Source organism: Cyrtonyx montezumae, unplaced genomic scaffold (assembly GCF_038088225.1).
Source record: "Cyrtonyx montezumae isolate F1298 unplaced genomic scaffold, pur_monq_1.0 scaffold_0, whole genome shotgun sequence".
In the NCBI taxonomy this organism is placed as follows: Eukaryota; Metazoa; Chordata; class Aves; order Galliformes; family Odontophoridae; genus Cyrtonyx; species Cyrtonyx montezumae.
The window spans coordinates 11,229,518-11,252,757 of record NW_027071824.1 but is presented as its reverse complement, the minus strand read 5'-3'; positions in this window follow the sequence as shown (position 1 = coordinate 11,252,757).

Below are 23,240 nucleotides of genomic sequence, written 5' to 3'. Positions count from 1 at the left end.
TCCTGAAAAGGGACCACAACTGAGAAAGGTGCTGGTGGAAGTATGGGCATATGTTACCAAATACTCAGACTCCTACCAATTTCTGTTTAGATCATAAGTACATCTCTGAAAAGTCAATAATAAGAGCAAACATTGCATTTTAGAAGGGAATCAGCTGTTGCACAATTTCAGCTTGCCTTGTTTAGGGCTGAAAGGAATCTCACTCTAGTTTCAGAAACTGCCTCCAAGTATTGCAGTATTTTTTTCCTCCACCTCTTCCTGCCGTTCTGAATAAACTGTTTCCTGCCACCCCAGAGTGGTCAGTGCCACCCCTTAATTTACAGTTAGGAATGCAGACATGAGGAAAGGCGAGGGGATGAAATATGGTGTCAAGTTTGTATCTGCTCACATTTCACACACTAAGGAGACAAGCCCCTTTGGCCAGTTGCCATGGGGAATTTTCTTGCAGAAGTAAATAACTCAGAACAGAAAGAACTCAGATTCATACTACCCCAGCTGCAGAATGTCATTAAGTCTCAAAGGATGCTGTGTGCATTGTGTGAAAGGAATTTTGTAATCTGGCTATAACTGCAGTTGCAAAACTATGTTTGAGTTTAAACCTTTATTTTGAACTCTTAATTACTGGTGTGTTTCTTGTGTGCTGATTAAAGCACACATTGTCTTATAAATGGTTTCTATTTTTAAACCGCGTTTAGATTAGCTGTTTCAAGAGTGGGTGAGTGGGTGACTTTGTTTTGTTTTCTTGTTTCTTCGTATGCCAACTGCACTCTAATCTCCATTTCCTAAATCACGTTTTTAAGGGTGCTTCAAAAGGGAATTAAATCTACCAAGGCACTCTAAATATCCTGTAGATAGCTTTTCTTTCTTGAGTCTTGATAACTTTTATGATTTTTGTGAGCAAAATAATCCTCACAAAGTTACAGAATAGGGGAAGGGTGATGTTTTATTTTGTTTTGGGTTTTTTTTTTATACATTTGAGAAGAGAAAGCACAGGCACCTTCTTTCCACTAGTGGTCAGCCACTTCTATTTCAGTCTGAGTCACTTCAGTGTGGCCTCTATGATTCTGTTCTTGAGGCCCTGGGCAACCTGATCTAGTGCTTGATTTAGGCGATGGCATCCCCGCCTGCGGCAGGGGGGTTAGAACTGAATGATCTTTGTGATTCCTTCTATGACGCTTGTGATGATGTCTGTAGCTGCAACCATTTTAATCACAGGTTCCTGAGGCACTTTCATAAACATGTAGAGTGTTCTGTGCAGTCTTCTAGACTGAGAAAGCTTTGAATAGACTGATTGCTGAGACTACAGTGTTAGCAAGGCAGAAGATATGCTCACTGATGGGAGCCCAGAAACCTGTGCCCTTCCATTTGGTCTCGCAAGAAGGGCAAGGGCTTGCTGCCAGGTCTGTCTCAGATGCATTGCCTTGGAGGGTCAAAGGTCCTGCTGCATTATGTGCTTCCAGTCCCATGTTTCCTCCAGCGAGGAATGGTCTCTCTCAACAAAATCTTTAGTCAAAGTTTTAAACTGCTTCATGCTTTGCGAGAAAATGAAATTCAGGACAGAATCTGCCAGCCCTTAAGTACCCCCTGTGATATGAGGTGGGTCTGTCAAATTTTCCTGCAGTACTGAGGAAGAAGGGCTGCAAATAAAAGTACCACCTGGATAGGAGGGAAGGCTGGTGTGTGTGTGTCATTGTGTATCACTGCGCTTTGCACTGGAGCTGCACTTCAGTGGAACTTGTACTGAGCTATGTGCCAGGAGAAAGTACATCCTGCTCCCCACTCTTTTCCCTGACTATTTTTGTGCTCTTCACAACTGTTATTAGGCAAGACTGCAGAGTATTTTTACAACAGAAGCAGAAGAGGTCTATCTTGCATTTTGGGACTGCGATTTGTAGATAACCCATGCAGAAATGTAGTTATGTGTAATATCTTTACATAATCTGAAGAATGTGCCCTGGGATAAACAAAAATTTGGATGACGTTAATGTTTCGTTCAAGGTTTGATCAGATCATCTCATTATTGGATTCCACCTCCTCTTCCTCCCTCCCTCTTTTATTTAGAATGTTTTCTACCAAGTTTTCAAAGAGCAGCGCTTGGAGTGATGTTTTACTTCAGTTTTGGTGTGGCAAGTGTTGCTTGGGACATCACAGAGCAGGCACAAATCAGAGAGTACTACTCAGTGTTACTCTGCTGGGGCTGTTAGAGCCAAGCAACTATAAACCTTCTGACCTTAGCACGGTGTGCGTCTGATGCTGTGCTCGGGTCTCTGCTCTCTTGAGAGTCTCCACAGTGTCATCTTTATTAAAGCTGACAAGCTGGAGCATTTCTTCTGGATCCAATTACTATTACTATAACACTGGAAAAATACAAGAATGACAGATTTTTAAAGATGTGCTTGCATCCAACTTTGAATAATATATGTTTAAGCCACCTTTTTCTTGCTTTGTTTCCTACAAACCTCTACTTTTTGTTGGAAATGCATGACTGTGTATGTTGCAGATTTCAGCAAGATTAAAAGGAGTGTTATTATTTGAACTTTAAAGTTAGCAATTTATATCCTGAGTTATAACTGCGTGATTCAATATGTATAACTGAATGAGAAGCCTCATACTAATTTTCCTATTTAGTCAAGTGTTTTTTTTGTGTGTGTGTTTTGATACCTATTTTAGACTCTTATGAAAACACTGAGCAACTTCGTTTCCTACACTCAAAATTGTTAAGGGTTGTGTTTCAACAGGGAGATTTGGGCCAGATGATATAGGTGAGACAATGACATTTGTAATTTATGGAGACAGCTGAAAACAAAAGAGGTTATGCAGAGCATGCTCTCAGTAGAGTGCTCCCTGGGACAGACCTGGTGACTCTGAGTGTTATGCTCAGGACTCTTTCTGTACCTGCATTTCATGTTGTGCAAGTCTCTACAGAAATCCCTTTGGCCATTTAGCTGTGTTGCAGATCAGCTGAAGTCACTATTGCCTTCTTTTGGGAATGCAATGGTCCAGTTTCTATTATTATTAATTTTTTTTTTTACATTTAAGTCTAAAGTAATATCAGATTAAGTGACACAAAAATGTGAAGTTATTTTTTTCCTCAGTTTTTTCTTGATCTCACACACTTTTAAGTTGTGCTTTTATTCTTAGAGCTTTCTGTCATTTGGAAACATGGGTTTTGAGGAAGATGGGAAAAACAAGGAACTAAATAATCTTAGAGTTATTTTTGAGTATACTTTAAAAACACAGAGTAATCAAATAGAAGAAAAAGGAAGTTTGTATGCAATGAGTTGAACTGTAGATTTTGAGGAGCTGGAGCTGAAATGCCCCATAGCAAATGGAGCTGTTGAAAACTTTTGAGACTCAGTCAGTCCCTTTCAAGAGACTTCTAAGGGTACTTGATCTGTTAGCTGAAGAACAATTGTTGAAATTTAGAAATTCCAAGGCTGGATGGGAGCCCTCAGGAAAGCTACCTCTGCTGGGAGGTGGCCACCATGCGTGGTTGGATGCTGCCTGTCATGTAGCACTTGGCCTCTGTCACCTGCACAAGTCAGATGATTTTTGTGACTCTTGGAATGGTCTGCTCTAGCCATTGGGATGAGTATGTACATGCATATTGGTTTCTGTGTGTTAAAGTGCAGCAGGTTAAGAGCAGTTGAGAGGTGGGTTGGCTGGCAGCCCACGGGGTGAGCTGCAGGCTGGCTGCCTTCCTCCCAAGCTTACAGGAAGGCATATGGAAGGGGAAAGTCACCTCCAAAACTCGAAGATTATCCTCAGTGACTCCTCAATATGTGACCAATTCTGTCTCTTCATCATGCCTTGTTTTTTCTTTTCTTTAACGAAGAAATGTGTTTGGAGGTGTGTGAATGAAAGGCTTCTGGGATGCCTAACATCTGTATGCTTTCTTACTAGCATTTAGGGTGAGGCAGTACTCATTTAACTCCTAATTGTTTAATTTACTACACTTTGTTCCTTATTTTCCTTTGCCTACAAGCTAGTAAACTGACCCAGGACTTGCTTGAGTACCATTAAGCTATTTTAACAATCAAAGAGCAAGTTTATCAACAAACAGTAGATTATATATTTCCACCAATTTAAATGAAGGCACTACAAACACTGAAGTTCTGTCCAAAGCTGAAACAAACAGGCCAGAATCCCTTGGCTCTATATTTAGGAAAGCCTCTGAGTTTGTATTTTGGGAGCTTACATGGAAAAAAATAGTTAATTCATGGTACTAAGAAACATATCCTGAGTCTAGAGAGTAAGACAGGAAATGGCAGAAGGATGCTTTTGCATCTCTGCTGTGAGGCTGGGCCTCTATATGGCTGGTGTCCCAGCATGGTTGTAGTAGAGAGTGCCTGTCTGAGGACAGAGCTGGATTGGAAGAGTTGTAGACATGGGGGAAGTACACAGGTGCTTTCCTTACCAGGTCCACTCTTCCACCTTTTCCCTTCTTGGCAGCAGGTGTGCCCCCCCCCCCTCTCCCCGCAGAAGCCTGACTGGCAATCATCTCAAGCTCCTCCATTCCTTCCTTTATAACCCTACATGTGCTGCTGCCAGGCTTCTGTGATCCCTGCAGGGAGAGCAAGTTATTTTGTGTTCCCCCAAGCAGCAGATCTGTGTTTTGCCTCCACACTTGTCATGGCTACTTTGGTCCTGCTCCTGTCTTGGTTGTGGTGGAACCACCTAGGGACGTGGATGAGGATTCTTGCAGGAGCCCGGATGAGATTCCCCAGCAACCATGGGCAGACTGTCAGGATGGGAATGAGTAGGGTACGTGTATGCTGCTTAAGGAAGGCCAACGTGATGGGAAATTCAGTGCATGAGCAGCCTGTGGAGAAAGTGTCATCTGCCAGGAGGTCCTCTGAACAGTCTCACAGTCACAGTAGTGTAATGCATCATCTGGTGCCCTGAAATTTAAAAGTGACTTGTCTGCCTTGGTTTGGGTCTTCTGACACTCATTCCTTGCAGTCTTCATTGCTATTTTAGGGTGGGAAGCCATGAAATAGGGAGAATATCAGTGTTAATAGGAAGATCATAGATGCTGTTATCAATAGGAAGTAAGGTGCTATTACTGCACCTTAAGTTACTGCACCACTGAGTTACAGCAGAGATTTTCTTTTAGCAAGGAGAAGTCAGCATTGGTTTAGGCTGCTCTTTTTCTTACATTATTCATTACTCAGTGTGTGTTCAGCTGCTTAAAATGGCATGGGTTTTCTTCCTCCCCTAGCTTTTCCCTTTCGTGGATGTGAAACCTCCAGTTATCCCTTTTGAGAAATATTGCTGGGCTATTCACACCTGTTACATTTCTGATGTAAAAAGATTTTTGACATGATGCCTCATCATGGGTTTGACAACATCAAACAGTACTAGATTATGTGTAACTCTTATCAGAAGTGGCTCCCACTCCATGTATTTATTGGACAAGACAGTGCAGTGATGTTGGCTCACTCTTCTTCAGTCCCAGGAATTAGAGGTGGGGAGCATTAACTGAAATGGACTGTGTGGATTTTGTATAGCAAGTTAATGTTTTAAACATTGCTCAGTTCGTCTGGAATACAAGCTACCAACACTTTTGTTGTGGCTGCTGTTGCTAAGTGACACACAAGTGTTTCTTTATGAAGTGATATCCTTAAAAAAACCCCAAAACAAACAACAGTTTGACAGATATTGCTGAATCTTGTTTTTTCCTTTTTCCCACTCTATTCTCCATGCCTTTCCTCCCTGGTGCCAAAGGAGATCACAGAAATTATTCTGTGATAATCGATCTTGGAATGGGAAAGGGATCGTGGATGACCATAAGCTGGACCTTTGATTACGGTTGCTCTGAGTGCTTGCAATTTTTTGCTCCCATCATACACAGATGTTTAGTTCAACAGGGTGCATTTTTCATCGTGCGTGCTGATATCTTCAGTTCCTGCTAGAGCTCTGAAAAGTATCCTGTTTTTTACTCTTAACAGCATGGAAGTCCTAAGGAAACTTGTAGGACATGTTTTCTTTCCCTTTGATGGTAGAGAAACCGTGTATTGAGTGTGTTCTTTTAACTCTCTGCCTTTGACACTTGTCCCTTGCACAGACAGTGTGTCCCATGAGCAGCTGAGCTTCCTGGCACTGCCTGTGGAAAGATGGGAAGTGTAAGAGTGGCTAAAAAGTCTGTCTTTTAAAAACATTTCTGAAGGTAGGGAGCCAAGTTCTGTCCCAGGCTACACCCACGTAATCTCTATCAGCTTCAGCACTGGCAGAGCCAAGGTCTGGGACTGGCCAAAGGGGCAGGAAGCCAGCAGAGAAACCATTCCACAGCAGTGGGGTGGGAGGAGATACTGAACCCAGAGCATCTTTTCACCAATCTGCCCCCTTACCCAATGGGCCAGTGAGAATTTTCCACCTTGTCTTCCAAAAAGCCTGCTTGTAAATGGGACAATATTCCTGAGTATGCACATGCATGCTAAAAATACTGTGAAATGTGTGAGAGGTGGCCAGGTGATCTGGGAAGTGTCACCAACACGCTTCTGTGAATGATCTTGCTGGGGATGAAAGCAGGATGCTGGCTCTCATAACAAGATTGAATTTGTTTTTCCACGGCCCTTTGAATTCCTTCTGGGCAGAGGCTTTTAAATGCAACGTGCTTAGGAAGAAATTTAAAGGAACTTATGGTTAGGCTATGTTATGCGCTTAAACAGGAGACATGTATCAAATACCTGGAAGGAAAGTACAAATATTTTGGTTTGTCAAGCAGCCCAGATTTTGCTGAGAAATGCTGTTTCAAAGCTCTAAAGCAGACACAACAGTTTTCTTGAAATAATACTAGCAGTAATCCCTTCAAGCATCCCCGAGTGTATTGGCTCGCTCACGCCTTCAAATTCTTTCTCCATTTTGTTATAAAAACGAGCATATTTCTCTCCCCTTCAGCATATGAAAATCTTCTAAGATTTTTTATGAGCTTTTGTAGACTTCAGAATAAGCTTTCCTTCCCCTCCCCTTCCTTACTTTCTAATCCAATTTAGTCAGATAGTTACTTCAAATCCCTCAGAGGCCTGTAGTTTGTTCATTCTCCCACAGTGCTGAGATTTCCCTCCAGCCCAGCTGGCAGGAGTTTTTAGAAATAACAATATCTCAGGGGGAAGGAGCTGAAGATTGAATAGGCTCTTTTGTCCAGGTCTCTATGAAGCCAGATTAATTATGCATTGCAGAACACAGTTTAAAGCTCTGAATTAGGTCCTCATTGCAATGAAAGGAGAGCACAGGCTTGAAATCTGAAAGAATTCCCATTTCCATCAGAGGGACAGACGTATAATGACTGAAAGCAGGAAGAATTTTTGAAAATTGCAATTAAACAGTATTTTGTATTTACCACTCAGTAGCAGTTGTCTTAAGCATTTACAAAAGTGATTCTTTGACATTTTTTCACATGATTGCTCCATAGGTGGCTGGACTATGAGGATTTTCAAGTCTTTTCTGTGTTACTAGGCTACTCTTGAAAGTACTTGTGCTTTGATGAATGAGACCAGGTTTTTTTGGCCAGCACTTACCTGAATAGAGGTCTTTAAAACCTCAGCAGTACAATTAGCAGTCAGTCAGATGATACTGATGGTACTGGAAAAAAAGCAAATGGTTTTCTCCTTTACTTCTGGGGATTTTCTAAAGCTGTCTGACACAGTGTGATGTGCAATAACAACATTTTTCTTGGTTTCCTAATGCACTCTAATTCCAGCTTGAAGAAAGTAGAACTCTTTCACGGATAATAAGTCCATAATGTTATACAGCTGCCAAATAAAAAGTTGCCTACAGGCATTTTGTATTCATAAGGACACTTTCCGTCAGGGTGGGGAACTGTGTTTTGGGTAGAGAACTGGGGCCAAAAGAGGGATAAGGATAAGGAAAAGGTTAGCTCTGAAACCTCTTACATTAGAAATTCTTCTCAGATATGACCAAACTGGAGTAGATGGAGTGTGAGCAAAATGAACTGATTATTTTCCTTTTTTATTGTCTTCTTGAAATCCCATATATGGAATAACACTGTGAAATAACTGTTGCATATTGAACTCCGCAGTTTGATTGAAAATTATAAGCTGTGAACACCTAAAAGAAGTAGCCAAATATGTACTCAAAGGATAGTAGTGTTTTGGGGCTAATTCCATATTGAGACAGTACAAACAATGTATGAATAAGTCTTGATAGGAAATTATTACAGAAATTATTTGATATAAATATTATGTAGGAGAAGCATCTTCTACAGAGCAAACACATTAAGTCACAGTACTCTTTAGTGCTTTGTGTTGTGTGCGATGAACACGAGTATTGCTTGTTAGCTGCAATCTGTCCAGCTTTCTGTTGGACTCCAAAAAAAATGGGCAGTTCCTTGTTGTTAACCTAGCAACCTGAGCACAACTGGAATGACTCTGTTAACATGCATAGGGCTGATACCATGGCTCTGTGGGCAAAAGTCCTGTCGTTGTCCCTCTCCCAGGCATGCCAAGTATGAGCAGCCTCTGAAATAACTGTGAAAAGTAATAATGCGCTTGGTTGACATCCAAAGCACAAGGTTCAACTTAGATCATCTCCATGTTGCTCCTTTTGAGGTGCAAAGTATTCACTGAGAGTTATGTGCCAAAGAAGCTGTTGCTGTCAGCAGGGAGTAGAAGAATGGGCACCTTCATCAAGTCTCCTACGGGTTGCCTTGAAGTAGGCAGAACATGGGAGTGGATGTGTCAGTGTAACCTCAGTTGACAGCTTGTATGTAGTTATGGAGGAGCTAATCTCCAATGGGCCTAATCCAGAGTTCCTCTATCTTAGGGGGATAGCTGAGGAGGAGCAATAAAGTGGTGCAAAATCATCTCTTGTTGTGGCACATCCAAGGCAGATTTGCCATGCAACTTCCATTTCTCTTTTCTTCAGCTTTAGATCTGCTTTGTTCTTTTGCAACAAGAGGAGAAGAGCCTTGTTTTTCTTCTCTCTGTGCTTGTCCTGGTATGAACCAGTTAGAGTAATTAGGATTTCCCAAGTCTTTTCCAAAACTCAAATTGAAATAAGGTTTCTGAGATTTGAAAGAAATGTGAGTACTATTGTCATTTCATTGCAATAATCTATGCCAGAGCAGGATGGAAATAGATAATTCCTGCTGAGTTGAAATGCACAGTGAATAAAGGAAGCTAATGCCAGGACTGGAAATACTCAGGTCACCAGGTCCATAGCAGTGATGTAGCTCTTAGTATCTGCCATGTGAACTTTCTCACTGGTAGGCTTTGAACCACACACCAACTCTGTCCAGGCTTTCTCGAGGAAATACAAACAAAACGCAGGTTTGTCTGATAACTTCCAGACTTAAGAGTAAGACTCACCACACTAGTTATAGTACTGCTCACAAGTCATCATTTCTGTGCTACCAGTCTTGAAATAAAACAAAAATTCTGTTTTTAAGGTAAGAGTACACAGCTAGAGCTATCCAGAGACTTCCCCCACAAAACATCTTCTGTTAGAAAGCTGAACAGGATGAAACAAAGTGTACTGTTAAGTGTCAGCTTTGAACTGCCAATAAAAGCAAAAAAGGAAATCTGCTAAGCAAATCTGCCTTTTCCTAAGGAAACCCTTTCAGTTGTCTGCAACACTGCCTACAGCAAGCCAGTCTGCCTGGGAGCTGCCATATTTTGGGACCCAGGAGTCTTGACTGGAAATGGAGCTCTCAAGGTTCTTCAAGATCTCTCAAGATCTTCCAGGTCTGCGTCAGTGAGTTGGAAGGCTTGGGCCCAACTCCTTAGGGCCCCAGGACAGCCATGCTCCCAACCACCAGGATGAGAGGGAGAAACAGCATGTCAGGGTGCTTCTGAAGCATGTGCTTCTTTCTAAATCTCTGTTGGAGAGTTGTGTGGGTGAAGCAAAACCATGCAAGATACTGTAGCAGTATAATACACATTTTTACATTTTTAAGTGGACCTTGACATTATGTTCTTTGGCTCTGTGAGAATAGGTGACTTAAAAGCTTAACTTTTGCTATAAGGTCAATGCTTTTGAAAAGCTGATGCTTTTGAAAATGTGGATGTCAGGCTTCAGCTGTTGTTTTCAACAGTTTTGGGCCAAGTGACCCTTGTCTCTTAGCTGGAATATTTGCTTTCTTTTAGAGAACCAAGCTATTGCTTCTTCAACCCTTTTTGAGCTCCGAGAATTTTGAGGCATATTGCTCTTACTGAGCAAGATGAATTTCTACATATGTGCAGTTGTAAAGAAATCAAATACTACAGCTGGAAACTGTGAGATCACTCTTGCGCTGCCGCAGCCTCCATTCACTGTGAAAACAAACATAGCTCTCTCCTAATGTCTGCCAGCCAGAAGATGGTGGGAGATTTTGTTGCTTTTTTTTTCTCTCTCTCTTTTTCTTTTTTTTCCCCCAAAAAGAAGGTGGTCAAATATTTTGGGAAACTAAAACCACAAAGCATTTAGAATTATTTTCTCTCTGCTCTGTGATGAGAGAAGTCTGTTGGCAAACAGTACTGTTGCATACAGCTGTGTAGATTGACTGGAGGTACATACATCTTTCTCATTACAGAAACATGCCTTGTTGAAGACAGAGTAGATAATGCACTGTATTTTGCTGTGACAACGCTTCAACTATAACACAGACTCCACAGATCACTGTACTGGATAAGGTGGTTCTTCGGGTACTATTAGTCAGCTGATACGTTGAATTACTGTGAAGTAATCTGCTGTTTCTAATGTGCTTATGTCACTGCATTTCTTAAGGCTGCATCCATCTAGGACAGGGAAAGAAAGAGATCTGGAGAAACGCTTGCAAGATGCAGAGGAAAAGAAAAGAAAACACTAAGAAACAAAAACTTCAAATCTAGGAAGTCCCTCATTCTTCTGAAGAAACTGCAGAATGTTTGGTTAATAACAACTTGTTGTAGTGTGCCTTGGGCTAGCCCTGCATATCTTGTCTGGAGTTTGAGTGCTTCTACAGTCTTCTGGCAAACAGAGCCTCAGTGGAGTCTGTAACAGAAAAATACAGACAAGCCTCTTGTGACTCCCTTTTCTGTGTTTGTGAATAACCTTACTTCCCTTAGATTTTACCTCATGAAACCTGTATTTATATTTTTGAAGCAGCCTATGAAATTTGTGTGGTCTTCTGTTCTTCCAGTGGAGTTTCATAACATGAAGATTCCTTCATATTCTGCAACCTAATTCTTTTTGTTCAAAATTTTTTTTTGTATTACTTTTACTGTGCATACACTTTATATTTGGCTTCCATTCTCCATGTTTACATTTCAAATATTAGGCTGCTGTTTACAGTCCTTTCTTTGAGAACTCTTGGATGTTCTATAAATATGTTTATACAGAAAATTAAATATGCATTGCCCAGCTCAGAAACTTCTCTAGTTCTCATCATATGGATCTGGTAATCTGACGCTCAAATGGTTGTACTATTCCATAAGAGTTCATATGGGAACTGTATAAATTTGGTCTGTTAAAATGTCCATTCTGCACTATCTCAAGATGCATATGTGCGTGCAACATGAAGTTGTACTGATCTTTGCAGCTGTGATGCAAGCTGTTGCATAATTGACTGCCTGCAATTACTCCTAGGTGTCCTTTGTTCTTTCTTCCTTGAGGTTTTTTTTTCATCTGATTGTGGGCATACATGAGGATGTCTTCTTCCAGATGGATTCAACCACTTGTGTAGTCTTCTAGTGGCCATGCCTCCCTTGTTCTGTAGTGTCTGAGTAAAGTCTGTGTTTCCATTTCTTGTAGTTAATTTAGGAATAACTATTTGATTCTTTCTCTCCATTCTTTCAGAAAGGGTTTAGATAAAATGCCTAGGAAAGAGATTCTGATTTGAATCTGCCTGATCTGAATCAGTGTGATCTTGGTGTTCAATATACCAGCTCTGTCACGTGGTCACCAGAGGTGGGTGCTTTTGGTGCAGGCCTCTCCTACAGGGAACTATTCTGCCACATCGATAGGGAATTTGTCACCTCTTCCTTGTCTTTTACTCGACTTCCTTCCCCACTGTTTGTGATAGCCCCAGCAATGGGATAGCCCCCATCTTTAGGATAAAATATTTTGAGTAGGAATAGTTGAGATTTGTGATGCCCTCTCCATTTGCCTGTAGTACTGTGACTGTTAACTGGCTTTACAGGCAGTGATCACTCCTATTCATACAGGAAATGTAGTGAGGAATAGCCAGCTAGAGTACCACGAGAAAGTTCTTTCTCTGGAGTTCGATGTGATCAGGCTCCTCAGGCGATGTTTGCAGTAGCCTTTTACTTCTTAACATTCCCATTGTTATAACCACCATTTTCACCCCAAACGTGGTGTTATGAGAGAAATTCCTTTTCCTACTGGTGATTTAATTACAGCATGTTTTCAACCTTTTCAGAGCAGGTTGTGAGAACATTTGTCATCCTTATATTAAATATGACTTAAAACTATTTAAACTATTTAAAATATATTAATAATATAGTATATGCACAAAAAAATATATTTTTTGTAAGAAAAGGAAGTTGTGTGTCTGTTGTAGCATTTTTCTTCCAATAGAAGCATAGAATGGATGAGGAAAAAAAAAGAACTTGGGAGTTCTGGTTTGTCCAGAGTCTGAGCTAGCTGTTCCATTTGAGATCCCATGTTCTCATTATAGAGTTAAAATGCTTTGAATGCATTGATGGATTGTGGCCAAAAATCAGATAGTTGTCTCTTATCTGACAGTGCTTGTGCCTCTCTGTCACCAATCACAAAATCATTAGATTATCTGGGAAGATGATTAGTGGGCCTGATGCTAGCTGTAAAATTCTCCATCTCTTGTTGAGATTCTCAATCCCCAGGTTATTACTTTGATTATCAATTTATTAGTTCATTCTCTTATTTTTGATTGGCCCTGTGATGGGACTGCAATCAGGCACAATTACTACTGGATGGTTTTGGAGCAGATCCAGTCAAAGGTTAAACGATGGCTATTACCAAAATTCAAAACATTATTCTTCCATTGCTCATCTTCTCTTCTCAGCTGTCATCCTATGAATGCAGTATGACACATCAAAAAACCCCAACAAAACCCTCCAACAAATATTTGTTCACAGTAGGTGCATGATTCATGAGGTGTTGTTCTGCCAACATATGGACGTGCTGTTTTATCCTGTTTATTATTAACTACTTGGAATCCTACAAACTTCTCTAATATTGCTCTTCTTCAGTGTTTATTTTGGAAACTACTTATTTTCGTTTGTTTGAGATGCTATAAACAATATAATTTCATGAATCACCATGCCATAGGGACAGTTATATTTAAAGTGCTTAATAGAAGGCTCTGGCATCGGTAAGTTGTTTCTCACTAATGGGTGGAGACTTAGTGTGGGTTTTCTCACCGTGGCCTAGCAAAGTCCATGGCGTAGTCTAAGGTAGCCTGATCCAAAGTGGATGTGTGTCACCAAAGGTAAAATGCATTTTACTGTCTTAATGGTCTAAATTTGGCTTTACATGCTCATGAGTCATTTATTTCTTTTTCAAAACCATTAATAGAAAACAGCCTGTGTCCGGACTGATTCATCTGAGCTACATAAGAGACTTAAAATCAGGATGAGATGGTTGCTCTCTGATAGTCCCTAATTTTCTCTCTTGATAGCGTGCATAAATCCTTGATGAGGTTTAGGGCAGGAGTAACCAACTTTTACAAAAGTAAAAGCAGGTGAGATGAATCATTCCTATAATGACAGCCAAATCATTCAAAGAAATTTAGATTCCACTGTTCCTTCTCATGAGCTTAAACAATAATATTCAAAGAGGGGGGAAGAGATATACACAACTGAAATGATTTTTGGAACCTAATTCTGAGAAATGTAGGACTTTATACTATAGTCCTAAATGAAAAAGGAGAATTCTCTATTTAACATGCATGCAAGTACAATATTAATTTACTGACTACATGAAATTAATGTGATTAACTTGGAATATAAAATGAGTCATGGAACTTGAAATAATTCTCTGTTGCTACTTTCTCAGTTTGCAAAAGCTCTCAGTTTTGAAGAAGACATAGTGAAATACTTCTGTTTCAAAAAGCAGGACTGAAACTTTATCAGGAATGAGACTTAGTAATGTTCCATTTTGAAGAAATCCTCGCAGTAAGCCTTAACTCAGTGTGCTGAAATACTGAGTGGAAAAAACTTGTGAAAAATAGCTATTTTCATTATTGTGCCAAGATTTCTTAAATTCTCTGTGTATGTATGTTGCTCTGAAAGTAATACCTTCTATTTATTTCTATGGAAATCATAACAGCTACAAAGAGCGCAATGATGATATTTGATAGAGCACATTCTCAACCACAAAACCCTTTTCTTCAGTGTAGTCACCACCATTAGCTATGGATTTTTGCCATCAATGAACGTGAGCCTGCATGCTGTGCAAGTAAACATCTACAACAGTGGAGGTGATCCACTGATTTACCGCTCCTATGATGGCATCATTGCTAGAAAAATATTGCCCATGCAGTCCATCTTTCATCAAACCAAAATGGATTTTAGAATCTTAACGAGCTTTCTTACTCATGTCAGCATCTAGGTTTGTTAATTTCTGTTTTATATGAAAGTATTTCATTTTCTTCTCACTCTAGATTGAAGTGACTACTTATGTTTGGTAGTACTGTCAATATCACTAGGCCAAGATATGTTACCACATACCTATTTAAATTCAGGGTAATTCAGGTGTACCAGGCAAGGTTTCAAGTCTTAGCTAATACTGTATTGGAATTCTTTCTGTAAATCAAGAATTTGTTCAAAATAAACTCCAGAATTAGTGCTTAGAACTTGAAGAATATGATAGTGCTATCCACTACAAGAATTAGCAGTGTTTGTGTTTTTTTCTATCTTGCAAAGCCAACGAAATCTTCAGCAAATTGCTCTTTTGCATAGATTCATACACAATTGGCATTATTTTGCAAAGCATGTGCAACATGACTCATTAATATTTTGAGGTTTAATATGCTGGAGGGAGAAAAGAAAACCAATTATACAAACCCTTGTAGCAATAAATATTTCATTTTACTTATGTTGTGATGTTCATTGACTGTAAGCCACACAAATCAGAATTTCCATCCTTTGCTTATCCAGATGCTGCTTTTACTTGTTTCATTCACAGTGACTTTGCATGAAGCAGCAAGCTGACACTTGCCATGTTTTCTGTTCATTTTTCAAGGAGCACTAGATTGGGATGACATAGTTTGTGAACCATGTTTGAATCTATGAACTATGTTTGATTTTTGTAGGCAGAGGTCCAGAAACAGTACATCTTTGTAACTGTTCTGATCTGAAAAATTCAAGGCATTTTAAAAAGAGATTAGTATGGTTAGCATTATTTCATAGTTACAGAACTTGAAGCAGATCTTGTTTAGCCTTGTGTCCTTAGGTTATTTAAGCAGTGTTGTCTGGATATCACCCATAACTTACAGATATAGGACTGTAAAGTTTTAATTGGTTGTATGATTTGAGGTTGGGGTGATTGTGGGCGCTTTTTGTTGTGGTTTTCTTCATTTCTAAGGTATTTCTTGTAACTAGGAACTTGAACACAGAACACTTAAGTGAAAATCAGTGTCATAACTCAACTGGAAAGATCATCAATCTTTCTGTGCTTCAGACAGGCATAAATTCACTGGTTAGTTTCATTGCAAGAATAACTTGCATTTGGAGTCGTTCAAGTTAAGTGAAAAGACCCTTAATTAAAGTTCATTCTTCCATGATCAATAGTAATTTTATGTATTCCCTTCATTGAAATAGGTACTTTTCCTCCATGTGTATGGCTTGAGGCTTTTAAGATCACAAAATAATGGAACAAGAGTCCTTATGAGCTTGGTCTAACGAGAGTTGAAAACTCAATAGGGTCTGACAACTTTCCATTCCCTTCTTTGTAAGACTCAATTTTAATTTTTAAGAAAAACTAAATAGTAAGGATAAATAAACAAAATCCCTGAAATTTTAGGTAGTATACTTGAATAAAAATGATTTTAGAGTAATTAAGCTCTTTAGAAATCACCTGCGTGAAAGAATAACAAAATTATCTCTTATTTTAGAAGTAACTTTCATATTCTTCTTCTTTCATCTCCTTTATTTCAACATACATGATGAAATCCACAGAGATTTACATACAGATATTTTATCTGTAAATCTACCTAATTGTACTTTGAAGGTTTCTATCAGTACTCTTTTCCAGTACCTTGTAAATCATTACTTTAAACACATCTTTCCCAGATATCCTTGCTCCAAACATCTGTGTGGAAGTCTGTTGAAAGAAATGGTAATCTTTTGACTGGCTGTCATGGATCAAATCTCCCAAAGATACTTTGGCCTAAGTTTCATATTTAGGCCAAAATATAATTCTGCTTAGGCACAATTACATGAATCACATTTCACTCTTCTTTAAAGAATGAGGTGCTTGCTAACTGTAGTCACAGCTATACTGGAGACAGAATAGTGAGGGAAATATAGCTTAATAGTGGTTGAATTTTAAACCTAAATTTTGATGAGAAAGAAATAAATGCAGTTTATACTAATTATGAGTCATTTTGCAATATTATTTTTATAAGTTTTAAAATTTCTTCTACTTAAATTTTACAAGGGAAGTGAATTGCTGTTATTTATGTGCTGGAATGTATTGAATTATATTTTTTATGTTCACATTCTGGCATAAAAACATTGAATTCATATTGAAAGTGAGCTGTCCAACTTGTTTTCTACTTTATGTTCTCTAGTTAAGAAACCTTGAGTAATTACATCCTCTCATCTGTGCCTGATTGATTTTAATAATATTGGAGTGACTGCAAATGAAATTCCATACTCCACAAGTCAACGAGTAATTATTTCTGTGAGAAGCAACAAAATTTTCCTGAAAAGTGCCTCAAACGTTTCCATCAGAGGTGTGCATGTTTCTGGGAGGTAGACTGCTGTGAAATCTAAGTCTTTGCCCTGAAAATTTGGTCAGAAAAGCCATCAATACAATTGCAACATGATGAATATACCTTGAATTGTAAGTCTAGCATTTATTTTGCTTACAAAAAGCATTAGAATTTTTTTTTAATGATAAGCAAGGAAAAACAGTCTGCTTCAGAGACACAGGGAAGGCAAAAATTACTTGTCCTCATTTTCTTCTTCTCTGGCAAAAACCAGTGAAGGGGTTTAGGGGAGCAAATAGTCTCCTTCAGAAACTAGCAGAGATCATTGCGGTGGAGAGAAAAAGGAGAGAAGTTTGGGCAAAAGCACAAAGTGTTGCTGTTGGAAAGGGCTGAGGAAGTAGATTCAGGGTGATAGAGACTTTTCATTATCAGGGACAATTACTTCAGTGAGAACAGCATGAGACTTCATGAAATGTTTTTAAACTAGGTCTCCTGATAGGACATCATTACATAACTTGTGCTTAGTGATTGCTGGCAACCCACAACCTACAGAAAGACACAGCCAGAAGCAATGTGCTCAGATGCTTGCTTAAAAAAATAAAATCAAATAGGATCCAAGCATTAAGCAAGCAAGCTTATCTTTATCCCTCCTCCATTCTCCCCATCAACAGAAGCCTGGTTTTCATCACAGATTAATAAGTGAAACCTTCTAACATTTTACCACGCTTCCCACAGCCTTTTGGTAGAAATTAAGAGTGTTCCAAGTCATCACTGCCACGGTGCTTACGATGTCTTTGCATATTTGTTCACTTGAAAGAGTAGTGGCAATGAGGTTAGAGAAAGGGTTTTAAACTTCCTGAGAATAAAGCCTCAGAAACTTTGGGATATTCTTGATTGCATCTGGTTTGACAAGTATCTATTGGAGAGCTCTTGCTTTTGCTTTTTTTCTTTCGGTTTTATAATAACAGCTATTTTTTAAATAAGAGTCCTTGTTATATATTCTGTTGTCTCCTGAAGTGACTATTTGTATCAATATCTGTTAAGGAAATATGTGTAAGTGCTCAGGAATTCTAATTAAGCAGACTCTGCTGGAGTGAATAGCTGGAGGATTTCACAAGATTGTTTTGAAATTATAGGCAGGCCAAAAAAACAGGGAAATTCTCGAACTTTGGAGTTCTATCACAGTGGACTAAGCCACTAAATCTTACTTATTTGCTTTCAAATTAATAGGTTTGCACACCATATTATTTCATAATCCCTGTTGGTAGTTACTCTTTTTCGCTTTTTCTTCCATCTGCCCTAGAAAATATGCAATTTAGCCAAGCAAGCAGAAGAACCAGTTTTGCATTTCTAAGAGAAGGGTTAATGGAACTAAATGCTGCAGAACTTAGTTGGGTTAACATGATTTATTTATGAGAAAAACTTTGGTTTCTTGTTCTTAGAGATAGAGACAATCAAGCTCTTGGGAGGAATTGAGCTGTGGGTAATTACTGAATTTATGAAATTTTAATAGATAGAGCTAATATTAAAGTCTGCTGAAGTATATTTTCTGTGTAGTATACTCATAAAAAAAAAAAGCTAAACCTTTTCTGGTATTGCGTAACTCTTTATATCTCTGTTTATATGGTAAACACTTCTCTGTTTTGTTTCCCAAGGGCCATCATTCTGTCTAATCTACTCTTGGTAACAAAAATGACAGTAAGAGGGCAGAGAGTAAGAGCATTCTCTGTCCCTTTGTTTTCACTCTGCTGGGTGAACAAGTATTTTTCCCTTAGCCTTTTCTCTTCAGGTAAAGGAAGCTGCTTGTATGTTGCACTAAGGAAAAATGATTGAAAAGTGGAAGACCATACTTTTCTCTTCAGCAAGTGGAGATCTGTTTTCGGTCTGCTGTTTGGTGAAAGGAAGCTTCAGAGCTGTGGGCCAGCTGCCAGGAATGTCTGATTTCCTTTCCACCCACTCCTATGATCCTCCCTTTTGGCAGTGATTACTGATGACCACAGCTGTCATGCTAGGTCATGGTAAGCTGTCAAGCAAGGTAGTACATGAGTTGTACAGGGCCCAGACCTTGATCTTTGCTGAAGAACAGAATCTTATATTGGATTTAGTATCAGACAGTATGTTAGCATACCACGGCAAGCATTGGACTGATGTCAGCTTATTTTGATTTCTTGAGAAGGTAGACAAACAGAAGTTACGTCTCTAACAAACAAAACTTCTTTATCACTTTTTCATAGCTTACCAAAAGGAAGGGTTGTAATGTCAGAATCAAACTGAATGGTTCCTCTTTTGACAAAGTTGCTTAAGTCCTCCCATCCAGCTGAAATTATAAATAGCACTTCGGCTTGCTCTTGCTCATAAAAATGTAATAACACAGGAGAACTCTGTAATAATAAATCAGTAATCAGAACAGTAGTGTTCAGATGGCTGTGCTGCGTACAGCACTCTGAAGGGGTGACCAATGGGTGACCAGATGTCATTGCTGTGGATGTGGCTAAAAATCACAACAGAATTGCAGGTTTTGGTTCAGAAAAATGAGTGCTGTGGTCAGGGACATAATTTCTATAAAGAGGACTTTTATTCTATGTAAGGTAGTATTTTGTTAAGCTTCACAAGTTCAGTGCCAAGTGAAAAAATGTCTACTGAAGAGGTAATGCTTTACTATGTTTTATACTGTACTGGCTTCATAATGAGCTTTTTAGCTGTACAATCTGTTCTAACAGTATATTAAATAATGTGACTAAAATCCACGAGGTATGTCTTTCTCAGAAGGTAGTGGCATTTGTACTGGAGCTTTTGTTTTCAAAACATAGAAGAACAGGTTGATTTCTGTTTTCTAGACAGGGGAAAAAAGGCTAACCTTTGTGGGGTAGGAGGTCGTGAGTGCTGAGATTGTCCATTGTTTTTATGGGAGTTTGTAGCAGCCTTAGGGTGGCATAGCCAAGAAGCTTGCCTTAAAAGAATTCTGAGGTATGTGAGATGTAGGTGATGTTGATTTCCTCCAGTTTTCTTTTAAGATGACAAGATCTGATCCTTGGAGGGTTGTTCCACCTTACCAAGTCCCATCTGAACCTCATCAGGGTTTGATTTACTTAGGTCACTGAAAGCTTCTGTGGAAGCTACAACAGCTACAAAGTGCACAATAACACTATTTGATGGAGCGAATTCTCAGCTACGAAGCACTATTTTTTTCAACATAGTCACCAGCATTAATTGTGAGATCCTCCATGCTGTGCTTGTAAAAGTTGGCAGCAGCAGAGGTGACCCTGTGTTTCATAGCTGCTGATGGTGTTGTTGCTAGGAAAATGTTTCCCATGCAGTCCATCTTTCATCGGTTCAAACAGATAGAAGTCAGGAGGCACCAAGTCCAGACTATATGGTGGATGTGTCAGGACAGTCTAACCAATATTAGTAGTGTGCTCCACAGCCTTCAAACCGGTACGTGGCCTGGTGTTACAAGAGAAAGATTAACTTCATCTTTGTCCTGACTCTGGAAGTTCAAGCCTTCAGTCTAATCAGTGTCACAGTGTAGTGGTCAGAGTTGATGCTATGTCTGGGTTCCGGGAAATCCAGTAGAATCATCCCTTACCTATCCCAAAAGACAGTGCACATCACTTTACCTTCCGGGGGCTGCATCTTGAACTTCTTTCTTTGATGGAGTGGCAGCATGAGAACTCCCCAGAGAAAGTCATTTTGACTCTGGCTCATAGTGGTGATAACACATCTTGTTACCAGTAATGATGTGATCCAGGGAACTGTCACTGTCAGCCTCATGTAGGTTCAATACATCCTGACAAACTTGCGTGTAGTGTTCTTTCTATTCCTGAGTGAGCTTTCGCGGAAACTACCTGATGCAAATTTTGTGATATTTCAATGTTTCCACTATCATTTCCAATGCATTGAAGCCAACATTTAGCTCCGGACACAGTTCCCTGGTCATAATCCACCAATTTGTGCAGGTGAGCTAATAGAGATGCTCTTTGTTTCATGGTGTGACAGCTGTGTGGCCAACTGGCTTGTCTTTCATATTGCTGTTACCGCTGCTGGAATGCACCACACACCGCCTCACTGTGCGCACATCCATTGTTTGGTCTCCATAAACATTCAGCAAGTGTCAGTGAGTATCAGTAGGTATCATTTTTTCTGCATGGAGGAGTTCAGTGACACACCTTTCCTTCCACTCTTATTCCATGTCAGACACCATTCTGTCAGACTGCCCTTCTGCTGCCATCTGTCATATAACAAAAAAAAAAAACATAAGGGAATATTAGTGGGAAGGTTCAGCCTTTACTGCTATACCAATGTCCACCTCTGATGTTGTGGGCCAACATAATAAATCAACATTCAGATCAGCTATTGTACTTTAGAACAATAAGCACAATTCTACTTCTTTTGCCTTCTGCTCACAAAAAAAAAAAAGTACCTATTGCCTAGTAACAGATCATACAATAAATTAAATTAAATTTGATTTTATTAAGCTCTTATACAAAGTTAGGAGAAAATTCCAGGAACTCTCAGGAAAAGTGCCAGTTTCTTTATATTTCTCCTGGCCGACCAAGGCAACTAATGACTGCTTTCACAAGGCTGGGGAATCCACAGCTACAGTTAAGAGGGGTAAAAAAAGCTGTAATAAATAAACAACTCCGTTCACAAACCCTTCCTCAGGAAACCAGCATGGGAAGCACAGGCATTTAGAATGACAATCCAGCATGTTCTGCCAAAGTGCAACTTTCCAAAACAGCTGTAGAAATGGCTGCAGTTTCCTTGAATGTTCATTTTAATAGCATTAATAAGCTCAACTGTTTATATGTCAATCTAATTGTTTTCACCCTGTCAACTGTATCTATAGGAATTCTATAAAGTTATAAACTCACAGAAGTAACCCTCAAGAGACAGCGACACACCAGTAAATGGCACACTCTGTGAACTCAGCTACCTTTCAGTCTCCATTCATTTAGGTACAGTTGGTTCTGAGACTGTGACAGAAGCTGTTGTTTGGTCTCCCTGTGGGATGCCACGTTTGCTTCATTTATGTAGAAAGCTTTTCATAACTGTCCCATGTCTAGGGCACTCAGGAATGAATATGCTTCCTCTCTTTGAATAATGGCTGAACTCCCAGTGGAAGAGGATGTATTTAAATAACCACATTGCCATGTGGAGTATCTCATGATTTCAATCCTCAGAGTCCCTGAGCTATCTGAGCGCATATTTATAATCAGACTGGTGAGCACTCTCTCTGGCTATTTATCAGCTGTGAGGCTGTGTTTCCATTTCAAAAGTGTAATTCTATAACATAAGAACATTGTACGTTTTGTCATTAGCAAATTTATTTATGTATTATTCTCCAAGAATGGAAGGTTCCCAGTGTAGGACAAACAGCCTTCTTTGTGTAATACTATATTTTTTTCCTCTGTCCTTTGCTGTCTTGAAGAATGGTGGAGCATAATGTGCTGAGGCATTAAAGAATTTCTGTATCCAGATCTTAATGCCATGTTAGTGAATTCAGGTTTCTGCAAGTATTTGCAACTGGAATTACCTGTGCCCACACTGCTGAACTCTCCTACTCTCAAATCAGACAATCCCCTGACTTTTGTGGACAGTCTCTGGCCTATACTAACTTCTGAGCTGTGGTGAGGAATTAGCTGTAACCTAGCACTCTCCCAAATGCTTGCTGACACATACTAAAACTGTGTCAGTGCTGCTCTACCATTTGAACAGGAAAGGCATTTGGTGTTGCTTAATCTACCCATACAGGTGCAGATCTTGGCTATAGTCAGACATGTTTGTCCTGATCAAAAAAAGGATCAAGTTCCTAAAGTGAGATTCAGATGCTGACATTTTAGACCAGGTTAGGAGCCCGTAAGGCCAACTTTAACCTTGATGGTTTCTGAAAGGCCAGGGAGGCATACAACTTTCTTTATTTAGAAATAATACTATTTTGGCAAGACTGAGTGTCCTGGCATTAAAAGTCACAAAATTGGTTTTCTGAGTTGATGTTTCCTGAAGGGCTGGGTTTGGTAGGTCTGTTCATGGGGGCAGCAGTGGACTGAGCACAGAAGTCAGCTGTTACTACTACTTGTCTTCAGAATCCTGGGTTTTGATAATAGTGAAACCGTTAACTGTGTTGGAGCTCCTACACAAAATGATCAAAGTCACATCTTTCACCTTGGATAAGAACTACTGAAACCAGGTGTTGCCTTGTTGCCTGTTTCCTGCAGAAGTCTTCTGTAGTTTGGGCTGTGGATAAGGTGAATGGTGGTATTAGCACTGGCTGTGTTTAAGAAGCTCTGCACTTTAAAGAAAGGAGGGATTCCAGGTGTGTTTCTCTGTCATTTTCTTTGGAAGATGTGTACTGTCTGAGGCCTCCGACTGCTGGAGATCCCATCCATCT